Source organism: Python bivittatus, unplaced genomic scaffold, assembly GCF_059951505.1.
Source record: "Python bivittatus isolate LINGU-HERP-01145 unplaced genomic scaffold, Pbiv_v1 ctg000020_np1212, whole genome shotgun sequence".
In the NCBI taxonomy this organism is placed as follows: Eukaryota; Metazoa; Chordata; class Lepidosauria; order Squamata; family Pythonidae; genus Python; species Python bivittatus.
This window is the reverse complement of record NW_028277030.1, coordinates 82,898,953-82,923,127: the sequence shown is the minus strand read 5'-3', so window position 1 is coordinate 82,923,127 and position 24,175 is coordinate 82,898,953. Positions and strand designations below refer to the sequence as shown.

At 36.4% G+C, this 24,175-nt stretch overlaps 1 protein-coding gene across 4 annotated transcripts in view; it reads right to left on the bottom strand.

Moving 5' to 3' along the window:
• PACRG (parkin coregulated) overlaps positions 1 to 24,175 on the bottom strand; it is a 267,294-nt gene that overhangs the window by 42,426 nt on the left and 200,693 nt on the right. The window contains exon 1 of one of the 4 annotated variants that reach the window (XR_015796568.1): positions 1,283 to 1,417. The exons of the other annotated variants lie outside the window; for them this stretch is intronic. The gene's annotated coding sequence lies outside the window, so the exon portion shown is untranslated. Of the gene's footprint in view, positions 1 to 1,282; positions 1,418 to 24,175 lie in introns of those variants that run through there. 4 annotated transcript variants of the gene reach the window in all.

Sequence of the window (24,175 nt, the reverse complement as noted above, 5' to 3'; positions counted from 1 at the left end):
AAATAAATAAATAGCAACAACATGTATTGATGACAAGCCACTTGAACTAGAAGAATAAAATGAAGAAAAATTCCCAGTTTTCAAGTAAGGAAAGGACCAAAGTGCAGAATCTTTCAGGGAATTCTCTAAAGTTGATTCTGAGGTTTAATGTAATAAATGCATGTTGTCTCAGAGGAATAACTGGACTTACTTCCAGATAAGGAGGCACGGCACTGCAGTCCCTGGGAATGTAGGGCCCCTATATGATTTTAAATGGATCATAAATAAAAGTGCAAAAATCTAACAATGCTGAAGGCTTGATTGTGCTGAGCACTGTTGGCACATGAAAAAATCATCTATCTACAGGAGATAGCAATGAAATAGAAAGTCTTAGGAAACTAACGGCTGATCTAATCTAGACATACACATAGCTTAGTATCATTGACACCAAGCTTCTAAAAAGAGAACCATGGAACAGGGAAGTTCACTTTACCAAGTGAAAGCCTCAGCTGTTGTTGAAAGCTTTGATGGTCTTTAAGAGTAACGTTATGTATGAGCAAGTACTCCAGAAGAAAAAGCTCCCTCTTTTTCTTTTTCTCACATTAAATTTATGTTGCAACAAAAAGATTGGCTCAGTTCCATTTTTTTAGTGAGTGTTACCAAAATCAGCTGGTCTCCCTTCCTCTCTCTACAGTTCTAATAAATTTCAGTTCAGCTTTTTCCCTAAGAATATAACAGTATGTGTGTATATATATATAAATGCATGTGTGTGTGTGTGTGTGTGTGTGTGTGTGTCTGTCTGTCTGTCTATCTATCTATCTGGTCCATGCAAATCTGAACACTTCGAAAGTATCACTTATTGCAAAATGCTCTCAAATGAAATGGAAAATTCAAAGAGATGAATTGTCCCTATTAATGTTTGAGGTGAAGCATATTAGCATGTTGCCCATGTAACTCACAACAGAAGAATCTTTCATCAAGCCCTGTTCTCAGCTTAAAGACTTTCATGTTAATTACAGTGACATGCATTTGCAGAGAGGAAATACAGTAGAACTTTAACACCAGTATTTGAGGCAGAGTAACTTACTCGGGCCTAAAATAAACAACACTGAGCTTTTAGACAATGTCAAATGTTGACATTTTAGATACAGATACTCTGCATTTTGAAAATGACAAATGTTTTCCTAGCAGAGAGAGATAATGTTTCTGTCAGCCCAACAGCCATAAACTCAAGTTTGGATATAGGGTTTTTTTTTTTTTTTTTTTACTGTTTATCTCCAGAAAACAGTTTTAAAGCATGCACCTGTCAGTTATAACCTTGGTTCTTGTAGTTTGGTGTTCTCTTCTGCAACCCTCTTTTTCTCCTGATAAAAAGCTCATCTCTGGAAAGCAGTGTAAACTGCCAATTAGGCTGCTAACATTTTCTGCTCCAGTCTGTGCTGTGTACAGTGAGATTGGATACTTTAATTGCACCAAGCTTGTATCTTATCAAAAGCTGTCTACAGGCTCATTGGAGCCTCTGTATTTGCAAGGAAAGTCCAAATCAGGAACTAATGCTGATACTTAAATGCAATAGCTGGCCAATGCAATAGTTAAAATGCTGAGACCAAGTTTTCAAGCCACTCAGAACTCTTCCTTGGATGTTCAAGGGGAAAAAAAGAACATGAAAGCATTCATCAAGCTGTGACATATTGACATTACACCACTGTAAATGCAGCTGGCTCTCAGCACTACTATAGAGGTCAGGCCAATTCTCACAGTATTGCCTTCTCATGGGGAAAATAATCAAATAGTCTCTGCATGATGGTAGTTTATGTATTTAATTGTTTACCATGACTTCATTCATTCACACATGGACATTTAGATGACCACTCATTTTCTTAACATACCTGAAAATGCTGGGTTCTTTAACAGAACTTCTTTGTCAAAATGGAGAAATTAGCTCATTGGCAATGAGTGAATAATACAAGTTTAATTTTACAATAAGTATATGCAGGAAGAAAACTTTATTGATGCATATTCTACCAACCACCTAGCACTAGACCAACATACTATTCATAATACTTATAATGAAACCAAAGAATGGAATTTCACTTCTTACCTTAAATACTAGGGAGTACTGGTTTGATCCTTTTATTCAAAAACCTCCACAAAATTCCAGTCCTGATTTTTTAATGCTAAAGTTCTGCCATACAGAAAATTATGGTGGTACTACTGCCATGCTCCAAACCTCAGATCTTAGGGGGAAGGAGATTGAAAACATTTTGCAAGTGGTTTCTGGAGCTTTCAGGATGTGGCAGAAATGACTTGAGCAAGCAGCTTCTATGATCAAAAGGATACACCCCCCCCCCCCAACAAATACACTGTAGAAATTACATATGATGGTTGTGATCCTATTTCAGAGGCAGTAAAGTTGCTTCTGAAGGGGTAGCCAAGCATACAGTGAATAATTTCTCATTTTACATTAAATAATGAGTCATATATTCAAACAAAAAGTTGCCACTTATGCTAAACTAACCCTCCAAAATTCATTAAATGAAAATATATGTAATAGCAACCTGGATGTTTGTTTAAATCAGGGGTCCCCAAACTCTTCGGCTCATCAACCCTTCATGAAGTTTCAGATTGTTCATCAACCCTCATACATTTATTATATCAAAATAATTTAATAAATACTACTTTACGTAATAGTACTACAAATAACAACAATAACGGATAGTCCCATGACTCTTGTGGGGGTCAATATTGACCGCTTTGGAAACCCCTTTGGAAAAATTTATTTCTTCCGGGGGCTACTGCACTCAGAAAAAAAATTATTCCCTCCCCACAAATTTCTCTCCAGATTGTGTTCCCACTGTAGAATTTGTTGTTTCTCATCACTTGCAATTTACATCCATAAGTACAAACTGTTTTATATTTCTCAGATTCACTCCTGGAGTTACAGAAAACAGGCACGTGAGAACAGACACAAATATGATGTGAGAATGCTGCTATGTCTTTAAAATGGATCACAAAGAGCTGCTTAACAGCCATCAGTATGGTAATTCAAGAATCAGCTAGATGTTAAAACTCATTCTATGCAATGGCTTAAAAAGTAATCTAAAAGAGTCAATATTTATCTTATTCAAATCTGATTAGTAAAAGAAGTGATTTCTAACAGAGTGAAGCATTTTGCTTTCACTTGCCTGATATTCATGAATAGTATTATGCAGATACAGGCAGTATTTATGGAAGATCTGCAACCACAGAAGCACAGATAAAGAAGAACGTTTAAACACTAAACAAGTAAACCTTTGAATTTTTAAAAAACCTCTTTGTAAATTATGTATATTTTATTCACAAATAATAAACCCCATTCTATTTTACTGGTTGGGATATCACCAATGCTTTTCATATATCCCAACCTAAAATTACTCTTAAAATAAAGGCAAGTAATGTTTAAATTCTCAACTTGCTTCATATTTCCATTAAGTTCTGCTTCCAATAATCAAATTACCATTTTTGAGGAATATTTGACTAACATTAATGATAAAAATGGTAAAGTCAGCAAATGTTAAACCCAAAGAAGATGTTCATTTATTAAACAAGTATTTCCTTGTTAGTACAAAAAGGGCATTTACTAAACTGTTCGTACTGCTATTATGAATAAAACCACTGGATTTTCAATAAGCTATTAATAAAAACTCTGTTCATTTCAGCTAAAGCTTGTCATTTAGAACTGAGTTGCATTTAAATGTTACTCTAAATTCGATGGAAAATGGAAAACAATGCCTGCTAATATTACATTAAAGAAAGAAGGCTGGAAGAAAGAATATAAATGTAATTTCTCTCTTTGAAACTGAAAATACCTTGCATGGTACCTTCTCCCATTTATTCAGGATTCAAATGATAGCACAATTTATACATATTCAGATTTTTCACTTACTTTACTCAATGAGTTTATTGAGGTAGCATTCCATCAGCAAATATATGTATTTGTAAATGTCTGAATATTTTATATATACACATCAGAAAATAATACAGAGTCCTTTATTATAACATTTATAAACCACTGACTCCATATTGTTATTTACATAAAATCACAATAAAAATAATAAAATACTCCATAGATAAACACTTCTGTTTTGACCAACTTCCTACAAACCATCAGGGAAGGTGACATCCACATTTCTGGGGATCAACTGTTCCAGAGGGAGTATACAATGTAACACACTTTCTTGGGTTTCAGTCCTGGTTCTGACATGGGTGAGATCCTCAACATCTGTCACTGGAAATCTGTCACGTACCAGACAGGTCAGCTCTACTTGAATGAGGCAGTCTTGCAGTTACTTAGATGCCAAGCCATATCAGCTGTTATAGGTAATGATCAAACCTTTGAATTGTTCTTGGTGTCACATTTCATCCAATCAAATAGGATGGAACCACTTGGAGGATCATCATTTATTTATTTAGAATTTAGAAAAAGCAACATTTACTAAAAAAAAAAAAATGGTTAAGGCATTGGGAGACTGTGAATTGTAGTCCTGCCTTAAGCAGGAAGCCATCTGGGTGACCTTGGGCCAGTCCCTTTCTCTTAGCCCTACGAAGGAGGCAATAGCTAGCCACTTCTGAAAATGCTGCCAAGAAAACTGCAGGGCCTTGTCCAGGCAGTCACCTGGAGTCAAGACTGACTTGAAGTCACCCCCCACCAAAAAGCGATTTAAGAAGTAGAAACAAGGTTCAAACCCTCCTATATTTTTGTATTATTGTATATAAGATAGGCATCCATGTAAGTTTTATAAATAAATAAACAAACTCATACCTGGATGCCTACTGGCAAGCAATGCCATACCATACCACCCCAATGTTATATGCATCAGGGTTCTTATCCACCAGAAGGCAGCTTCTGTCTCATATACTGTACAAGGGGAAGTTAATGTGAATTTATTATCATAAAAACAAATAGTGCAAAGATTGTATTCACAGCACTTTCCTGAAAATGTTGAAAACACTTTTCCCAGCTACATGACATGCACTGATGAAATATACAAATGTTCCAAATGCAAGTGATTTGCATTAGTTCCACATAATGTGTATCAGCATTAATTAATTGCATGCATAGTGTGTCTACATCTGTTAGCCATTAGTCTTTAGTCTAATTTATTAGATCTTCATAATTTACCTCAACAATTCATCAAGCAATGAATGGCTTCTGATGGCAAAACTGCTGATGGCATTAGTCAGTGACGTATTTTTGTATTATTTATATTTATCAGTGGAAGTATTGACCTTTATTATGCATGCTGTCTGAGAAATTATCTCATAATAGAAAACATGGAGCACTACGGTTAACCCATGTCTTAGTGTGATGCAAATGTCCAATAACATGGCTCATAAGAAGCACAAATATTAATGTATGATTTTCAGCTGAATAAAAATTAATACAATGGATTTTTAAAAATTAGCATCAGAATGAAAAAACAAAATATATCCATATTTTCTTTATATCTGCCAAATGCTTTATAAAAGTAACTGAAAAATCCTTTTATTAATACCAAATATTAAAAAAGCAATAATACTGCTTGGGTTTTTTACAATAAATATTTATTTAAATATTTATATAAATAATATTTGATTAGTACACCAAACCCCTAACAGCAACCCAGCTTCTACATAGCATAGTGGAGAAATAGAATTCAGAATGTCAAATCCAGTCTAAACATCTGGTGTGACCAACCATAATAATAATGACGATGATGATGATGTAAATTATTTTCATGCCACAAACCAATTAGATGTTTTTATGTAGGATTACATAAATGATATGGAAGCATTAGCTTCCACAGCTGATCCTGAAATCACCAGTATATTTTCACCAATTTTCCAAATTATTTGGAAATCCTCACTATATATAAAATGCATTTAACTTCAGACTAAAAATGGCCTCCTTCATATAGCGAACTTGAAAATGAAAGAGGCTCACCCCCAAAATAAAGTATTGACTTCTCCATTCTTCTCTCTAGGTACCCCAGAAATATGAGCAAGTCAGTTAAAAAGAAAAATAAGAACCTTCCTCCCCTCATATATGAGTTCTCCCTGAACAGAATGGGCTGAATCACTCTCTCAGTGCATAACTGAAAAATTATGAGGCTGTTGGAGTTTCCACACAGTTCCAGGTAAAAATCCTCAGTTGTGGAGTTCTGCAGACTAAACAGAGAAAGACTTGAACCTGCCAGATCCAAAGCCTCAGAAGTACTGGAACTGGCCTTACAAAAATGATAAATAAATGTTTTCCCCTTCTCCAATGACCTCTTTTGTATTTTACTACCACAGTAGTTGAAAATATAACCCCAAACATATAGCCATTTACCTGAAAACAAATCATGGTAATTTTAATGAGTAAGCAACTTTAGAATAATAAACTAAAGCATCATTTAGTAAGGATAATTATGCAAAAGTATTTCTAAATATTTTATGTAATGTGCAAAGGGACTGTTTTTCTCTATTTATTTGTTTCCAAATACCTTGACTGAAATGGCTCTTTTGCACATTTCCTGAATTAATGATGCTAGGTGGCTGCTGGTAGTGTTTAGACTGAAACTGCTCCTATGATGCTACACGTGTTGTGCAGGAAGAGAAGATGTAGTGAGGAATAAAACTGCCGGTTGCTTTAGAACAGTAAATTAAAACATTAAGATCAGCAGATTCCACAGTATGAGTGGATGTGTCAAAAAAGCCAAGATGGCAGCAGCAGCAGCACAATTAAAGCCCAGCGTTATTGTATGTACATGTGACATTGATATAAGTATAAAAGAGCTGGGGCTAAGACCATACTGCCATGACCTCCATCTTGACTTTTTTGACCTGCCTAGGCCTTTGTTTAATATTAAGTGTGTGTGTGTGTGTTGTAAGGTAATTTGAAGAAAGGCAGAAATACAAAAAAGCTCTTAATGATCCTTTCACTATATTTCTTCCCTTGTCAGGTTGAAAACAGTCAGAGAATACTATCTGAATATTTTTGGACAGTGGTTCTCTACACAGGGTCAGGTTTGGGATTGATCCAAAATGACTTACTCCCATATCAGTACATACTGAACCTGGCTGAAGGATGCTTTTCAACAGAAAAGGTGACTTACAAATTGTTATCTGTAATTATTGTACATGGTTTTCTGGCTCAATTATCAATTATTTTCCATTTTTTCCTGTTTTTTCTATTGAACAATGGTTTAATAAAACATTCCTGAAATAATTTATAAGATTATTCCACTGGTGGGATTTTTATATATTTTAATTCAGCTGACATCTCTGTGCTTAATGTGTTCTTTCTATACAGTTTAACTAACTGGCTTCTAAGCAGTAAGCCAGAATGCGACCTTAAAAAGTAAGTTTACTAAAGCCCACTGGAGACCTGATAGTTTACAGCTGATATAATAATACAGCTACTTCCAATCCACAAAATGGAATTGATACAAGTTTAAATGCATGGTCTTTGCATACAAGAAAAAATTGAATTTAACATAAGATGCCACGCAGTTTTATTACTGATTTTAGATGGTATTTATTAGTACAGCTATCAATTTATAAAAACTAATTTTTAAAAATCAAGAAAATATGTACTATGTTTCCATCTCCTAAATTCTTATCTGATCTAAATCTGATTAGGTTCAGCAATTTAATTTTTGCCTGTCTTTCATTCTATACCTTTCTCTGTCTTACAGACCCGAAGTCTTGGTATAAGACTAATTAATCATTTATCAACAATGAATTATTAATGATAAATCAATATTACACTCACATCTCTAGCCACCTTTAACAACCTATTTTATGACTATTGTTACTGATACTATCCATGAACAGAATTTACACTGTATATTAACTGAATACAGAATAGTGAAAAGAAAGTATAAACTGGGAATATGATTTTTTTTAAATTAAAAAATAACTCCCCACTTGAATTGTGTAACAGCAGTAGTTATAAAAGGCTATAACGTGTTCTTTCTATACAGTTTAACTAACTGGCTTGTAAACAGCATGTGAAGCTTTTGGCTGGCACACTACATTTTGTGCTTTCACCTACGTCCATTTAAAACATATTAAATAGATAAAGCTGCAATCCAGGGAAATTTAGGGCAGACTTGTACTTGCATTTTGCTTCATTCCCAAACAATAATCTACCCCCAAACAGTGCTTTCCATAATATAAACAACTCTGCTTTATTGTTTTCATCAGCTCAACTGCTCAAAGAATGTATTAAATAAGAATGGTTACATATGGCAATGGCCTGTTTGACCATGGATTGTAACATTAAAGCTAATTTCACTGAAATACCACAAAGACAAGAAAACACAATGTTCTGCTCATTCACACCAGAAGCAGTGGACTGAAACTGGGGGGGGGGGGGAATCCTACATATAAATTCTAAACAATCCCAAGTGTTAATAGTGCTATTTTTGCCGTTCGCCATCACAAAAGGAAATAGATACAGCAGAAGAAAGGAAAGCCAGTCAACACAGAATCGTGCAACTATATATATTAACTAAAGCCTTTAGGCTTAGCCATATTACACAGAAATGTCCCACTGGTGGGTGTCGGTGTCTGAAACTTTGGGATAAGGAATGGCAAGCAGATGCAGTAAGTAGGAAGAGTCATACTTTAGTTCGGCTCTAGGAGAAAAAGAGTCTATTAAATCTTGCAAAATTTAAGCATTTGAACTTTGTGAGAACTGCTGGCCCTTTCGTTTGAAGAGAGAGGACAGCTATGAATAATGCCTAAGAGAAAAGGCAAAACAGCAACAAGGCTTTTTAAAGTATGACCTTCAGCCTCAATTCCAGTTCCCCAGCAGCGATCTTCGCCTTCTTCTCAAGCATTGTTCTCATCAATAATAACAAAAGAAGATAAAGATAGTTCTACAAAGAGGCTGAAGAAGAGACTTCTGCTTTAGGGGAGACGTTAGAAGCTTTCTTGACACTGGAAAAGTCCACAATGGCATCTGTCTGAATGCCCATTTTAAGTTAATAAAATGGAAGAAGCTAGAAATTACTGATGGTACCAGAGAATAAGTTATTGAACTGTATATTTAATTTAGTATATCAGCATTTCCAATAATAACTAGCTCCACCACCCCATTAATTTTACTTCACTTTGCAGCAGTGATTTTAGTTTAGATTAGGCTGTTAGACATTGAGGAGATATTTTATTTCTTTTTCACAAACATGTGAGATTGTTTAAAATATAAAAACTCCAGAATATTAAGAAAATATTTGAAACTTTCAAATATTCAACCATTCAAATTTAATGAGTTTATTATTATTTTTTTAAATCAAGGGTTTCAAAATATTTGAAACTTTCAAATTTTCAACCATTCAAATTCAATGAGTTTATTATTATTTTTTTAAATCAAGGGGCCCCATTATAAGCCTTCTTGGGAAAAAGTTCTGTTTTGAAATGTTGCATGTGCACTCTTCTAGTAAATAACATAATACAATATTTCACGTTCAAGGTGCTACCTGATGGTGGGGGGCACATTCAGCTATTTTAATAAAAAATTCATTTCTACAAACTAAGGAGACACAAAGAATATTACAGGGAGACCTCTTCAAGCAGATAAAAAACCTATTTCTTATATGTCATTCTTCCTTGGAAAACTAGGAGAAGCTTACCTTAATTTCAAGATTTTTAAGTACTGCTCAGGCCACACATAGAGTGTCTCAATAATCCATAATGAAGCACAGTCATCAATCAAAAAAAGTCTCACATCATGTCAAGAAGAGCTTGATGCAGACAATTCTAACCAACGTGATTTTGATTTCTTATGATACCACAACAGCACAAAAATATTGTTTCAAAACAATGTAAATGACACTTATAATTATTTGATTGTTGATGACCTGTTCTCCCAGCAGCAGGATGCCCTAAGAATGCCATTAGGCAGTCTCATTTTGCAAAACACTACAGTATACTAGCCTATGTATCTGTAAGAACTAAACCCATTTCTTTAGCTATGATCACAAACAGAACAATGCACAATAAAACGTGAAATTTGTATCCAATTTGCTCTTCAGTTTAAACATTTAGGACTAATTCATCCAGCTTTAAATCAATCATACTGATTTCTCATTTCATTCAATCTGGGGTTTAAGTTAGATATCTTATTTATAGAGTCCAAAAAGGATTTGGTCCAATTATATTAAGCACTACATTCTTTCAGATGAACTTGCTCATAGGGAGATTCAGCTGATTTGAGACAGAACTTCTGTGACAGCATCCTTTTTCCAGAATTCCCTTCCAAGGAAAACAGTAGATCTCTGATGGTTTTATTCTATTTAGCTTATAATGCTTTAACACTGCTAACTTAGGTTTAAGATATTCATTTTCATGTTGTTGTTTGATGTTGCTTTGTTTGGTGGCCTACTTCTACATTACTTAACAAGAGCTTTTACATTACAGAACATGAAATACAGTAAAATGTTTCTATAAGTAAATGAAAAAGGTTAACAGGTTGAAGAAAAACTGCAACAAGACAGAAAGCCTTATAGTTTGCAGAATACAGCTCCATAATTTGGTAAAGCCCTTTGGTCTGCTGGAACTAAGTATGTATACGAATGAAACATTAAATGACATGGAAAGATACTCCAGGATATGTAATTAAGTGCATTCTAGGTATACCATACTGATTAAACTGATTTATGTAATTTGAAAATAATTTATTAATATAGAATGCACATGATGTTCAGTATAATTTGAGCTGTGAAATAAAGTACTTTTAGACTTTAAGTGGTTGATGCTAACTTCCTTTTTGAGTGGCACATATTCTGTGCTGCACATCAATTTATCTATTTGTGCAGAATCCACAGAAATGTAGAGATTCACAACAAACGATATTAAATAAATTCAGAATTCACCACTGGTAGTTGTTCAATTGTTACTGAAATGCCATCTGAATCAAATTTAAAAGAAGCACTGATATTATTAAAAACATTGTGAACTTGTTCTCCCCAATCTACTGGGAACTGCAGAATGTAATGCTAGTTTCCAGCTTCATCTTACATGGTAACAATAGTTCATTACATGCTTCCATCAGCAACCTCATCAGTGTCCTTGAACATAACAAAGGTTATCAGAGGGACACATACAAGTCCTAGTCACACAGCCTTATTTAGTAAATGAATGCAAGAAGTATTTGTGTATGGATTAGGTGCAACTGGCACTTCTATTTGTAGCTACACAAAGAGGCTGCTTGCCTTACCAGCAATCATTTTTTTCCTAAACATAGCCAAAAACCAAAGGAAAAAATAGCCTATCTTACTAATTAATGAGGGTATGGATTGCTGAGAAGTTAACCCAACTGTTCCCAAGAAAAAGCAGATTATCTTAACAGACAAACACACTCTGAAAGGATGGGAAAAGATTAGAATGTAATTTTATTTAGAAATAAATTAATAAAACTGATCATTTCTTTGTAACAAGTGTTTAAACCACAGGTATTCTCCCAATAAAATCATTACCATTAATGAGCAGATAGGTCCATGTTATTTTTACTAATTCAGAAAGACAAGTTAGACTACTAATATAATTCCAGTAATACAACAAAAATCCATGCTATCCCTTATGTTTCAAAATTGCACCAAAAAAACTATTGTATGGGGTAATAATGGAATAAGAATGCTGCAAAAAAAGAGCCATTATAGGGGAAGTGACTCTAAACAATCTATTGCTAATCCCCACTTCTGACTCTGATGTTCCACTTCTAGATCTAGATGACTGTATTGTTGGTGACCCTGCTGATGGTAAACATTAGGTTTGTCTCCAATAAAGCTGCACTTGTGGATGAGCAGGCAGAAGTGCCTTGCATTACTAAAACCTAGTTGGATAAGGGAGGCAATGTAGCCTTCTTCTACATTTATCTCCCCAGATGTTGAGTTCTTCAGCAACCTTGATTTCAGGGATGGGGGCAATCACAATGAAAGCCCTTGCTGCCTCCCTATTCCAAGTGCTCACCAGATCCTTAGCAGGATTGTCTACCAGAATGTTGGGGAAATCCTGAAGTGAACTTTGGAAAGCATCCAGATCTATTAAACAACTGGTGTGGACCAACTAAATGAGCCTGCTCCCCTGTAAATGGTCCCAAGTGGTCATAAGTTGCATTTGGACCAGGAAGTGCTCTGACTATGACAATGGACTGTGTTTAACATCCTCCACATCCAAATCATAAATTGGCCACTCCAAAGTAAAAATTAGGTATGGCCATCTGTATATGTTGGGCCAGATATTACTTGTGATAATCCACTGGTTGCTATGGAGGCAATAATTCCTGAGCCCTCCCTAAACCTGGCCCCAAGATATAGAGGTTGAAGTCCCAGAGCATAAGAAGCCTGGGGAGCTCTACCACCAGCCTGGTGACAAACTCAGAAAGGGATCCTGCTTGCCACTGTAACTCATGCTCACATCACCACCTGTTAGTGCAGTGAACTCTACACGGGTCTGTCTCTGAAGACCACTTGGAAACTCCAACTGGTACAAAATGCAGCAGCCCAAATATTAGTTAATCAAAGTTACTATAGATACCTATCTTACAGTTGTTACCAAAAAGCTTCTGGATGCAATTCACAGTCTGGTTTTTATCTATAAAGCTCTCAATGGCTTGCCACTGAGGAACATACAGGACTACCTTCATATACTTAACTCTACATGTATATGACATTACTTTTTCCAGCATCAGGAAGACTGGTTTTTCAATGGCAGGAATGTGCTAGAACCAGATACCAGGCAAAAGACTTCAGTGTGTAACTGATTAAGGTCTTGTCAATTTCAGGCAGCAGTGCAAGCCAGCAGGAGGGTACTGATGAACTAATTAAGGTCTCAGAGCACAGCTTGTTAACTTGCTTGAGCACTTACTGTATTAGGGAAGCAGTGTGCCAGTAGAAAAGTTGCTCAGGAAGAGATAATCTTGTTGGATACTCAAAAAGCCAGAAAATATTTGATTTTTAGGCTATGCCTGCTGGTCAGAGAACATGAGGACAAAAAGGAAGACATGTTCTCCTTTTGCTAGACCACTGGTAACCCTAGCCACAGCTCACAAACAATGTTTCTCTGTTACAGCCTCCCTGTTATTAAACATTCTCTCCCTTCAGATTAGAGTTGGCCCCTTCATTGTTGGCCTTCTGGAAACCATTAAAGACAAGAGTTGTTTGGAGAGAGTAAATGGTCACCATTACACCTATCAATGTATGGTTATTTTTAATTGGCTTTTATGTTTTACTCTGTTTTTATGTTCTAACCTCCCTGGAATAATTTTAGTTTAAATCTAGCAGTATACAAGCACAACAAACAAACAAGCAAACAAAGATTTAAGGTGGTAGGGATGAATGTTATAGAGTTTTCTACTTTTTTCTCACTGTGATGAAAGATTCAGCAAATAGGCAGTAAGCCAACATCAGCATAAGATCCACCAGAGGAGCTTCAAATATACTCTAAATCAGAGTCACTAATTTTTGAGCTGTTGGGTACATTATTAATTTTTTTAAAAATAATTGTGGGTGCTCCAGAGATTGGAGAGGGATTTCAAGAGAGTAAGCTGTTCTTCTTCTATACACTGAGAGCAATGCAATTCCACTGGCAGTGGGAAAGGGTCAGACAAAGGAGAGATTGCCTACAGAACCTGCTTTCTTTTTTTCTCCTACTTCCACCCCCACCCCCATTGAGCACAGAGATTGGAGAGAAAGAGATTTCAAGAGAGTACTGTAAGCTGTTTGTGTAGCATTCCCGCAGCTCCCAGCCCTGGGATGCCAGTGCAATCACATTGCTTTTGATGTGTAGGAAAGCAGACAGCTTATTCTCTTGCAATCCCTGTCTCTCCAATCTCTCTTTCTGCAAGGAGGGAAAAAAAGAAAAAAAAGCAGGTCAGGCACAGGATAACGTGTACTGATTGTAATGGTAATCATGTGACTGAGTGATGCTGTGAAGGTCCTAAATGGTCGTAAATGGGTTGTAAAGTTATGTTTTCAGCACTGTTGTAAATCTGAATGGTCGCTGAACATATGGTTAGTAAGTGGAGCTGGCTGGTGGGGTGATGGGTTCTGGCTCCCCCCCCAGCATCTTGAAGGTGTCAGTGCTAAAATATACAGGGGGTTTTTAGGACATTTTTAATGTATGTTTGTATTTTAATTATTTATGGATTTTAGCCACTGTTGGAGGGATTGGTGTGTTTTTTCTTTTTTGTTATTGTGAGCCGCCCAGAGTCACCCATTGGGAGAGATGGGTGGCATACAAGTTTAATAATAAATAAATAAATAAATAAATAAATAAATAAATAAATAAATAAAGTGAGGACTACCTGTATAATCTGCAAAAGCTTTGCTGTCTTTCAGATGAACAATCATATTTTTTATCTCAAAAGTCAAAAGAGCTAGTCACTCAGCTGACCACCCTCCTAGAGTGGGTTTCATGAGTTAATCCAGGGTATTATAAAATTACTGAAATGTCCATACTTCAAGAGGAAGATGGTAAACCTGCTATGAAGAATTTGAATCGGTCTCCAATCGTAATAACCTGGAAAAGGGCTGAACTCTGACCCTAACTGGTTGTACTGCTACCAGACAGCATTTGTACATCTTTCTTTTTAGATTTCAAAAGACATTTTCATTTTCAAAAGTTCTTTGCAGGGGAATGACAGCAGATTAGTTTAAAGGCTTTGTAAGATGCAATAAATACTTTTTTTAGCACTCACAATCATGAACAAACCAGTTCTTACAATTAATTTATGTTTTAAAAAAATTATGCACTCCTGTATTCTCTGGATGATTTTGCTGTAACAGTCCATAACTGAGTTTCCTAGATCAGCATGGATAATTAATTTTTAAGTTGACAGATCAGCCAAACTTAATAAACCAGTAGCATCCCTACATATCTTCATTCCATTTAATCGATATATTTCCAGTCTCCAGTTCAATATCAGGGTGAAACACAGTAAATGCCCTTGGGAAAAGTTAAGAATCAAATTCAGTAGAAGATTATCACTATCCAGACACAGAGGTACCTCTAGACAACTGACATGCTTTACTAAACTGTGAGATATCAACCAGTAATTAAGAGGTGATATTTTGATCCCAATGAAAAGGTAAATTCTACTGGCCCATCTCCGGGCTATTGTGTTTGTAAGTCCAATCAGTTTGTCACCTGCACTAAACAAAATACTGCCAGATTACACATCATGTCATTGGAGAGGCAAGCAGGTTAACAAGCCTCAACAGCAGCAGTTGAGGGAGGCAGCTATAGTGTTGGGTAATTAGGATCTCATTGTTTGGCCCCATTCTGTCATTCAGGTCACCTCCAACAAGAAGATCCACTGCTGAATACTTATCTCATTATCTGTCTAATTATCCATATATTTCTTTAAATCATACCACATTTGCTTAATCTGCAAGTGTCAGCATGGTGGGAGCAAAACAGCAAATTAATAGCTGGAGATGTAGAGGACTACAGCAAGCCATGCACATGGGCTTTCCAATGCATCCTCTCATTAACTTTTGCACAGACACTCCACCAGTGGGATCTCCATGTAATCCTTCATACATGTTCCTGTTTTCAAGCCCAGATAATTTAACAGGGCCTTGATCTTGGCTACCAGTTCAGGCGTCACTGTCAGCCTCCCAGGTAGACTAGATAGGAAACACGACAAGATGAGCTAATTCTACTTTATTATAAGGCTACATTAATAGAATCTTGCAAGTCTAAAAGTACAAATCTTCTGCTGTCTCTTTTTACAGCCTGATAAGTCAGGGTGGATCCTTTCTAAGTTTCTTTCTGTGCCCATTATTTAGCTGTGGGCTCCTCACGCTTTTATCTGATAATTCCTTAGGCAGCATCTCTTCCCCCCATCTTCCAAAGTCATTCCCACATACCATTACAATCACAGACTTGTAGGAAACAATCTGAACTGAACAAAGGGGTGAACGAGGGACTGTTTGTAGCTTTATCACATGTCTATGCCTCTCCTTGTGCTTTTGGACCTCAGAGGTGTACAGCAAGTGACAATGTAGCTACAGTGTTGAGTTTGAATACAAAAAAAAAAGGGTTCACCTCTTCATCAATATGTTACATGATTAACATATCCTCTGTGGTCCCTTTATGAGAAAAAAAGTATATGATAATAAATATTAAATAAATATAAGCATCATAAGGGGGATGGCATACATTCCTCTTTTGTCTTGTGAGATATATTTCTACTAACAATTCACAGAAAAAGAAAACAGATACCTAAACGAACAGGAGTAGACTAGACAATTACTATTATATAAAGGTTAGTGCCTCAGAATAAGATTTGATAAATTCAGATTCAAGTTTCTAATCCACCATGAAGCACCCTGGATAATTTTTAGCTAATCTAAACAGCTGAGAATAAATTGGTGCTGACATTGGACACCTATTGAAGATGGATACATATAAATGATAAGAATCCTTAGTTGTCATAAAGGAGTCAATCTGCAGATTGCAGAACAGGATAGTTAATTTACCAAGGTTTTAAAAAACAATAACCCCTTAAGGCAGCTGTTAATAGCATCAAGATATCTCAGGGATCACAGTATAGAAATCCATTGTTGTATGTATTCTAAAATATGTTAAGATGTTGCCTTAGAGTAGTGTTTTTCAAACTTGGCAACTTGAAGATGAGTGGACTTCAACTCTCAGAATTCCCCAGCCAGCATTCTGGGACTTTCCGAACATCTTAAAGTTGCCAAGTTTGAAAAACACTGCCTTAGATAGTTACATTTCAGCCAAAGGTTTAGTTAGAGTTATAACATTTTAACATAAGGTACTTGTATGCGAAACAAAATAGCTGTACAGTTCAGCTAATGTTAGCAGTAGTTTACTTCAGTGATGTGATTCAGCTGTTTTCATCCACATAATTACTGGTATTACAAGGAACAAAACAGGGAACAGAGTTTCTATTGGGGCTATGCTAACTGCTGGAGCATGTGAAGTGCTACAATCATGCTTATTTTGCATTGTTTGGAAATAATCACTTTTTATTTCTCTTGTTATATGATGCCAATACTTGCAAAGTTCCAAGAGGGGTATGTTCATAAAGATGTTCAGAGAAATTGACAGGAACCTTCATATTACAGACAGCCTTTGTGTTAATGTAATTAGAAATGACATAATGGGAAATTATATGAAATGTTATGTAGCACACAAACCCTCATTCAGCCATTACCAACTCTTCTAACTTCTTTTTTTTTGGGGGGGGGCACTGATAAAGAAGGCTAGGAAGGTATTTTAACCATATGCTTACTGACCTTGGACTTATGGGGATGGGGTGGAGGTTTGCCTTCTTCCAACAATACAGTTCACATCCTATTCAGTGTTGTCCTCCTTGGTTATTGCATAGAGATTATTTGTCACAACATGTATATGTGACACTGGAGCATATGGATAGATCCATTTATAATGTCAACAGCATGGCACACTCTATATAAGGGTTCCCAGGCAAATCTACAAGACTCAATGGCCACATGTCCAAATGCTTTGGGGCATGGCCAAAGTCCTGGTATTTTGGAATTGCTCAGCGAACAGGTGGGTAATCAATCATTCAATGACTCATTCATTACCAACACTTTATAGCAATAATGGTGTAGCCAATTGTGTTTTTTACCAAATACAACACAGGCGTTATAGACTTCAAGTCACCTCCCTTGATCTTTCCACAGTCACTACATCACTAGATGCTGCCAGTGTAATTAGCCTTCCATATTCTCTGTGCTCCTAAATACAGCAAATTAAATTAAAAAACAAACACACACCCTAGTACAATAATTATGGAAATGTGCTGTATATATACATGTATCAGTTGGGTAAAGGATGAATTATACCAGACCATATAACAGCAGACTCAGAGGAGAGATACAAATGTGCTCATACCCCAATGTCCTTACATATGGATAGCATTAATTAATTAAATAATTTAAATAACTGAACAAGGCCAGTTGGGTGACTTAGGGCCAGTCTTTCTTACTTATTCCAACCGACCTCACAGGGTTGTTGTTGTGGGGAAAATCAGAGGCAGCAATATTAAGGATGTTCAATGGTGAGTGGATCAAAAAATATATATAACAAAAAAGACGGGATAAAAATATAATAGTAATAATAATAATAATACCTTTAACACCATCAAACAACATCTGCCTATCCCAGGTCCTTGGGAAATCCAGTCTAAACATCTGGCTGACTGTACGACCAACCATAATAATAATAATAAATTACGGCACTTGGGGGAAAGGGTACCTGTTTTGATCTTTGTTTTTAGGGATTGTTGTGAGCTGCCTAGGATCATTATATGAGATAGGTTGCCATATAAGTCCTGTAAATAAGTAGGTAAGTAAGTAAATTAATTAAATAATTGGCCAAATAATTTTATTCATACATTCTAGCATCAGCTTCAGTTACATTTGGCTGAACCAGTAATAATCAGTTACACAATTACATAAGCTTATCAATTACTTATATTCTTGGATTCCTGAGGCAGAATCCAATGACACTTTTCCATCAGTGGAACCGGGGAGATGAGGGTACTTCCTCCTCTCTGCAGCTCCTTGGGTATCTACAAAACCACTCACAGATTTTGTGGAAAGACAGAAGCTGCGGTAGGAAAGACAAGAATCAAACATCCTTTTTTAAGATCTGGTTTCTACTTGTGCCATACTGGATTCCACCTGCATGGAATAAGTTCAGTATATGTTGAAAAGGACATGCTCAGCTTCACCTCTTGAATCCAGGAAGGGACATGCGTTTATGTGTATTTGTATGGGTATATTGTGAGAAGTATTTTTATTTGCTGTCCTCATCTAATTAGTACATAATGGTATACATTCATCTTTACGATTTGGACGGAATAGCTGGATTTCTCAATCTCCTGACATAGTCAACATACTGTGATTAAAGTGACTAGAAACAGGCATCTTTTGAAGACTTGATTGTCTGTTGTCAAAAGAACCTTGTGACAATCTCTGATTTGTTTCCTAATTAGAAAACAAATCAGGGAATCAAGTGTGAAGTGATATGTCTATTTTTGTAGTTTCAGTCCTTTGATTGCAGGCCATATATGTAGCCCAGTATTACATTCAGGTTAGTGGACTGAAAATTGTGCTCGCTTATTGTAGATAAGAAAACACCTTTCAAACTGTTATTAGAGGTTAAACCAGATAGATAAATACCTTCTATAAATAGTTTAAAGTGTTAGACTTGTATCTGCAACTAGGCACTATTCTTAATTTTAAAGTTTTCCAAAGATGCAGACACATCAAACACCCCCAGAAGTAGAGCTGTGCAAAATGTTGTGTGTGTGAACCATTCATGCACAGAATAGCTGGTTTCAGATGGTCAGTGCCTGATTTGAAGCATTTTGAGTGTGTTGGTTTGCACACAGAATAAAATGGGGATGTTTTAATCTGGGCAGAAGTGGTTTGTGTGTGAGGGGGCGGGGGGGGAAGAAGCAGGGAAAAAAGTAAGGTATCAGTGATGTACGGGAGACAGGGTGCTATTGAGGGGAGAAAGGAAGGCAGTGGAAATCAGACTTGCCCTACTCACATGAATTTTATTTTATTCAAAACCCAGAACCACCAAAGCATTCTGGATTTAGGTTCCACCGAACTGTGGCTAAATCTGGTTTGTTTAGGGTTAAAAGCAAAACATTTTTCCTTGTTTTGTACACATCTCTACTCAAAAGTCATGAATGTGAGGATTCTGGGACTAGTTGAGGATACCAGTATTTCGAAGCCATGTGTTACAGAGAATGGAAAAGTAATCAGGACTCATTTGGAGCCTAAGGGGATGTATTTTCTAAAATTGTTCTCCACTACTGTCATAGACGAGATGAACAGGGAGATGGGAGCTGCAGCTGAAGTTTCAGCAGTAATTAAATCGGAAATGTGGACCTTTATTCACTGCTATTTTTCCTGGATCTTGCCATCAAAGCCCAGAATCAGAACAGGTGAAAATCTGCTATACTGTACAGCTGTTGGTACACATGAAATGTTTTGCCAGTTTAAAGTAAGCTTAGAAAGTGGTGGAGGCTGGAAGTCTTTGCCACTAATAGCCCTAGACATTAGCAATTCTGCCAAGTATCCAAGACTACTATCATGAACGAGCAGGGCGAAAGCATAAACAAAGATAAGAATAGATTATAACCTGCTGGAGCAAATGGCACAGTGCTTGAAAATGACATTGCAATCATGCTACAAGGCAACATGACATGAAGCACATAAAGCTGACATCTGAAAATGAAACTTAAAGTACTTAACAGACAGTGGAATTTATGCTATTCTGAGTATGTGTTTTCACTGGGGACAAAAATGGATGTTGTGTGAGAATTGTCAATACATTTGGATTGCTTGATTTGCGTGGCAACTTTTCAAGAACTCTTTCAATAATTCAATAAACAGTTTTAGGTTTATGGGAAGTGCTTCAGTACTTTTAAACTAAAATAAAATGTGTAAAATAAACCTGAAGTTAATGATTGAGGGATTCATTCAGACAGACTATCAATGTTACAGTTTCACAATTCATTTTAGCTGAAGACTGGTTTTTAACTCCAATTATATAAATGCACTCGCATTAATAACTGCAAAGTTTGAGTATAAATTGGAGGATGTCTACCATATTATTAAAAGATTGTAGTTGTCCGTGACCTGATTTGCTCTAGCACTGATCATGTTTATACTAAGGACTCTGCTATGCAACTTCTGTTGATATTATTGGATTCTGACTGATATACCTTATTTGACCTCAAAAATTAAGGTTTTGAATTTCATTGTCTTCACCTGTTGAACTGTTTATTTTCATGCATAGACGTCAAGTTCTTAAATGTGTATGAAAAATTGGGCTATGATGAACTAGTACATAGTTGATATATGTTCCTTATTCACACAATATGTAATCAAGAATGGTACAATTTTAGCTTTTATATGTAACTCACTCAATGACAGTAAAGGAATGATAAAGGTGTCTTGTCTAGGATATTGGCCCTGGAACTGGATGAACTGTTGGGTTCAAATCCTTGCTCTCTTGTGAGTCTCATTGATGTAGGCATGGGCCACTGCATATTATTTATTAGTTCATTAGACTGATATCTCATAATTCCTTGGGGAGCTCAAATGGCACGCGCGCGCACACACACACACACGAATGATACTCTACCCTCCAAACTTTCCCAGCAACAATCTTGTGAAGTAAATTGGGTTAAGAGATAGTGATTAGTTCTAAATCACCCAGTGAGCTTCCATAGCTGAAGCTGGATTTGAATTTGAGTCTCCTTCAAATATACTATTCCACCATAACCATCATAACATACTGGCTCTCACAGACTTGTTGTGAGACTTTATGATACCAGTTCAGGTATCATAATACTTTGCTAGAAACCAGTTGCAAAGCACTTTGCTGAGATCTCAGAAAAATAGAATACACACAGGGAAACAATAATATATTAGATGACTGTTCAGGGTGGAACACTTTTTTCAATTCTTATTCAGAACCAAGCAATTAACGTTCTCAGGAAATCTCAGCAAAGTGCTTTGCAACTGGTTTCTAGCAAAGTATTATAGATAGGTATCTTAAGGTACCTTTAGTTGATTTTTATGAACAACTATGACATGCCAAGGACACTGCCACTATTTTTTTAAAAGAGATTTTTAGGCACAGTGAAAAATGTATTCTTATGCAGACAAATGATTTCCAAAGAAAATCCCAGTGGCTTTTTTTTCTTACACTATCAAATTATGTCAGAACTCCACAAAGGATGCTCACATATTAATGAATAGTAAACTCTCTTTTGCTTATTGCATGTGAAGCATCTGATCTCTATGCATCTGTATAGCTAAGCTCTAACCAGAACTCAGCCCCAGCCAATTCTAGTCCAGTTTACTTTTGGAAACATTTCACTTTAAAACCAGGAGGATGATTCATGTGGAAAGGATGACTAAGATTTTGTTCCTGGGTAAACTCTATCTCAGATGTACTTGACACACCAACAAAGCAAAATTATCTGACTCTATTTGTAGCTCTCACATGGTGCCACACTAATTATGATCCTGGGTGTCTGGAGATATTTTTCTGGGGAGGAGCAAAACTGCAAGGTAGAATGCAATTGTAATTTGCACACACTGAATGTATCTTTACAACTTTTTTGCATGCTTCCTGGGGAGTATTTTTGGTAACACCATCTTTTCCATCAACATTATAGTTTCATATTGTGGGTCAGGAAAATAATTCAATTTTCTAGAATCTGGGAATTGGGAAGTATCTTCTATTAAAGCAGTCCTTTGTCCATCTTGCTCAGGACTACTAATGCTGACCAACAGGAGGTCTCCTCTTTATTTTCTAGCCCTTCTTAAAGAAGCTACAGGTTTAAATCAGGTAGTTTTTGCCTGCAAAGAGGAAGCCCTTTTACTGAGCTACACTTTTTCTCCTTCCTTCCTTCCTTCCTTCCTTCCTTCCTTCCTTCCTTCCTTCCTTCCTTCCTTCCTTCCTTCCTTCCTTCCTTCCTTCCTTCCTTCCTTCCTTCCTTCCTTCCTTCCTTCCCTGAAGACCCTTCTCTAGGGAGTAGCAATAGAGTCTATGGAGAATTACCTTTGAAATGGGGAGTAGGGAGAAATGTATCTATTTAGTCAGGGTTTGGCACTCCCTTTACTTTCATATTTTCATGGTTACTTTTTTATCTGATAACACAGTACAATATTTGCATTACTTTCGTTCTAAACTGTACAAATGCTCTTGTAACTGCTGATCCTACAACTGCTGATCTGTGCCTATCTACAATTATCATCATCAGTATCAGCAACAGCCTGATAGCATTAAAGAACAGCTCTACCTTTTCTAGTAGTTTTGGTGACCTAGCAGTCTGAGCAGCATGTTTGCCTTGAAAAATTCCTCTGTAACATCTCTCATTTCTTTTTCAGCTGGAAAACCTGGGATTTGAGCAATAATCTCTAATCACTGGCCTAAATCTTACAACGCTGAAATCCCAGGAAGCTGTTAAAAGTCCTTAAAAAGTATTTGGTATTAGTTATTAGCTAAAAAAGAAAAACAAATCTGTGGTTAATGCAGGTTAAAGTGAGCATCATTTGGAAGGAAAGACTAAATACAAATCAAATAGTGTATATAAACACATGTCCATGTTTGGCTTCTGCTATGTAATGCTGCTTAATCTAATCTGCAGTCCATACCCAGGCTCTGCTTTCTAGGTACAAGCTATTTTCACATCCTGTATAATACAGGTAGTCCTCACTCACCAACCACTATTGGAACTGGCAACTCTGTCACTAAGTGACACGGTCGTAAAGTGAAATGTCACATGACCGCACTGACTTATGTCAGTTCCAGCTGTGGTCATTAAGTGAATCACCCGTGGTCATAAAGCATGATGTCATGTGACCGGAACTTGAGACTTCCTGCCGGCTTCCCCACTGACTTTGCTCGTCGGAAGCCGCAAATGGCAATCATGACAGCGGGACACTGCGACCATTTAAAATGCATGTGAGTTGCCAAGCGCCCGAATCACTACTGGCGTGCATTTTAAATGAGCTATTGGGAAAAAATGCTTTGGGGTTCATGAAGTCTCATGGGAAAACTTGCACTGCAGCATAAACACAACATAATGATAATTAAATCCTCTGTATTGAAGTGAGATGAATAAGAATTAAAAAGAAATCAAAGAATCCAATTACAATGACTGTGTTCTGTGAAAAGAGCATTCCAGTTTGCTATGCTAGTAATTCTATAAGCAATAAAAATAAGGCAGAAAGTTTCTTTAGAAACAAACAAACATCCCTGAAACATATGGAGCTAAATCTAATCATTTGCTGAGGCAGCACATTCATACTGAAGGTATGATGTTTCAACATACCCCTCACAAAATGGGACATTAAAGCATGTTTGCAGACAAATATGCCAGTAAAAATGAGGATATTTGGGAACACTGCTAAGCCAAGAATGCAATCTAAATAGCTATTTCTTTTACTGTGCCTTTTCACAGGATAATATTTAATGACTTTGGATTAGAATCAGACTCTGCATCAAGATGGGAGGGGGTATTTAGAATTTAAGGCCTCTTTGATACCTTTTCATTATTCAGAATAGGTGAATGCTCTCTCAGGATAATGAGAAGGAAGGAAAAAAAACGTGTCTACATCTCCATGTCAGTCTAAGCAGAGGAAACAGCTTATCCTTA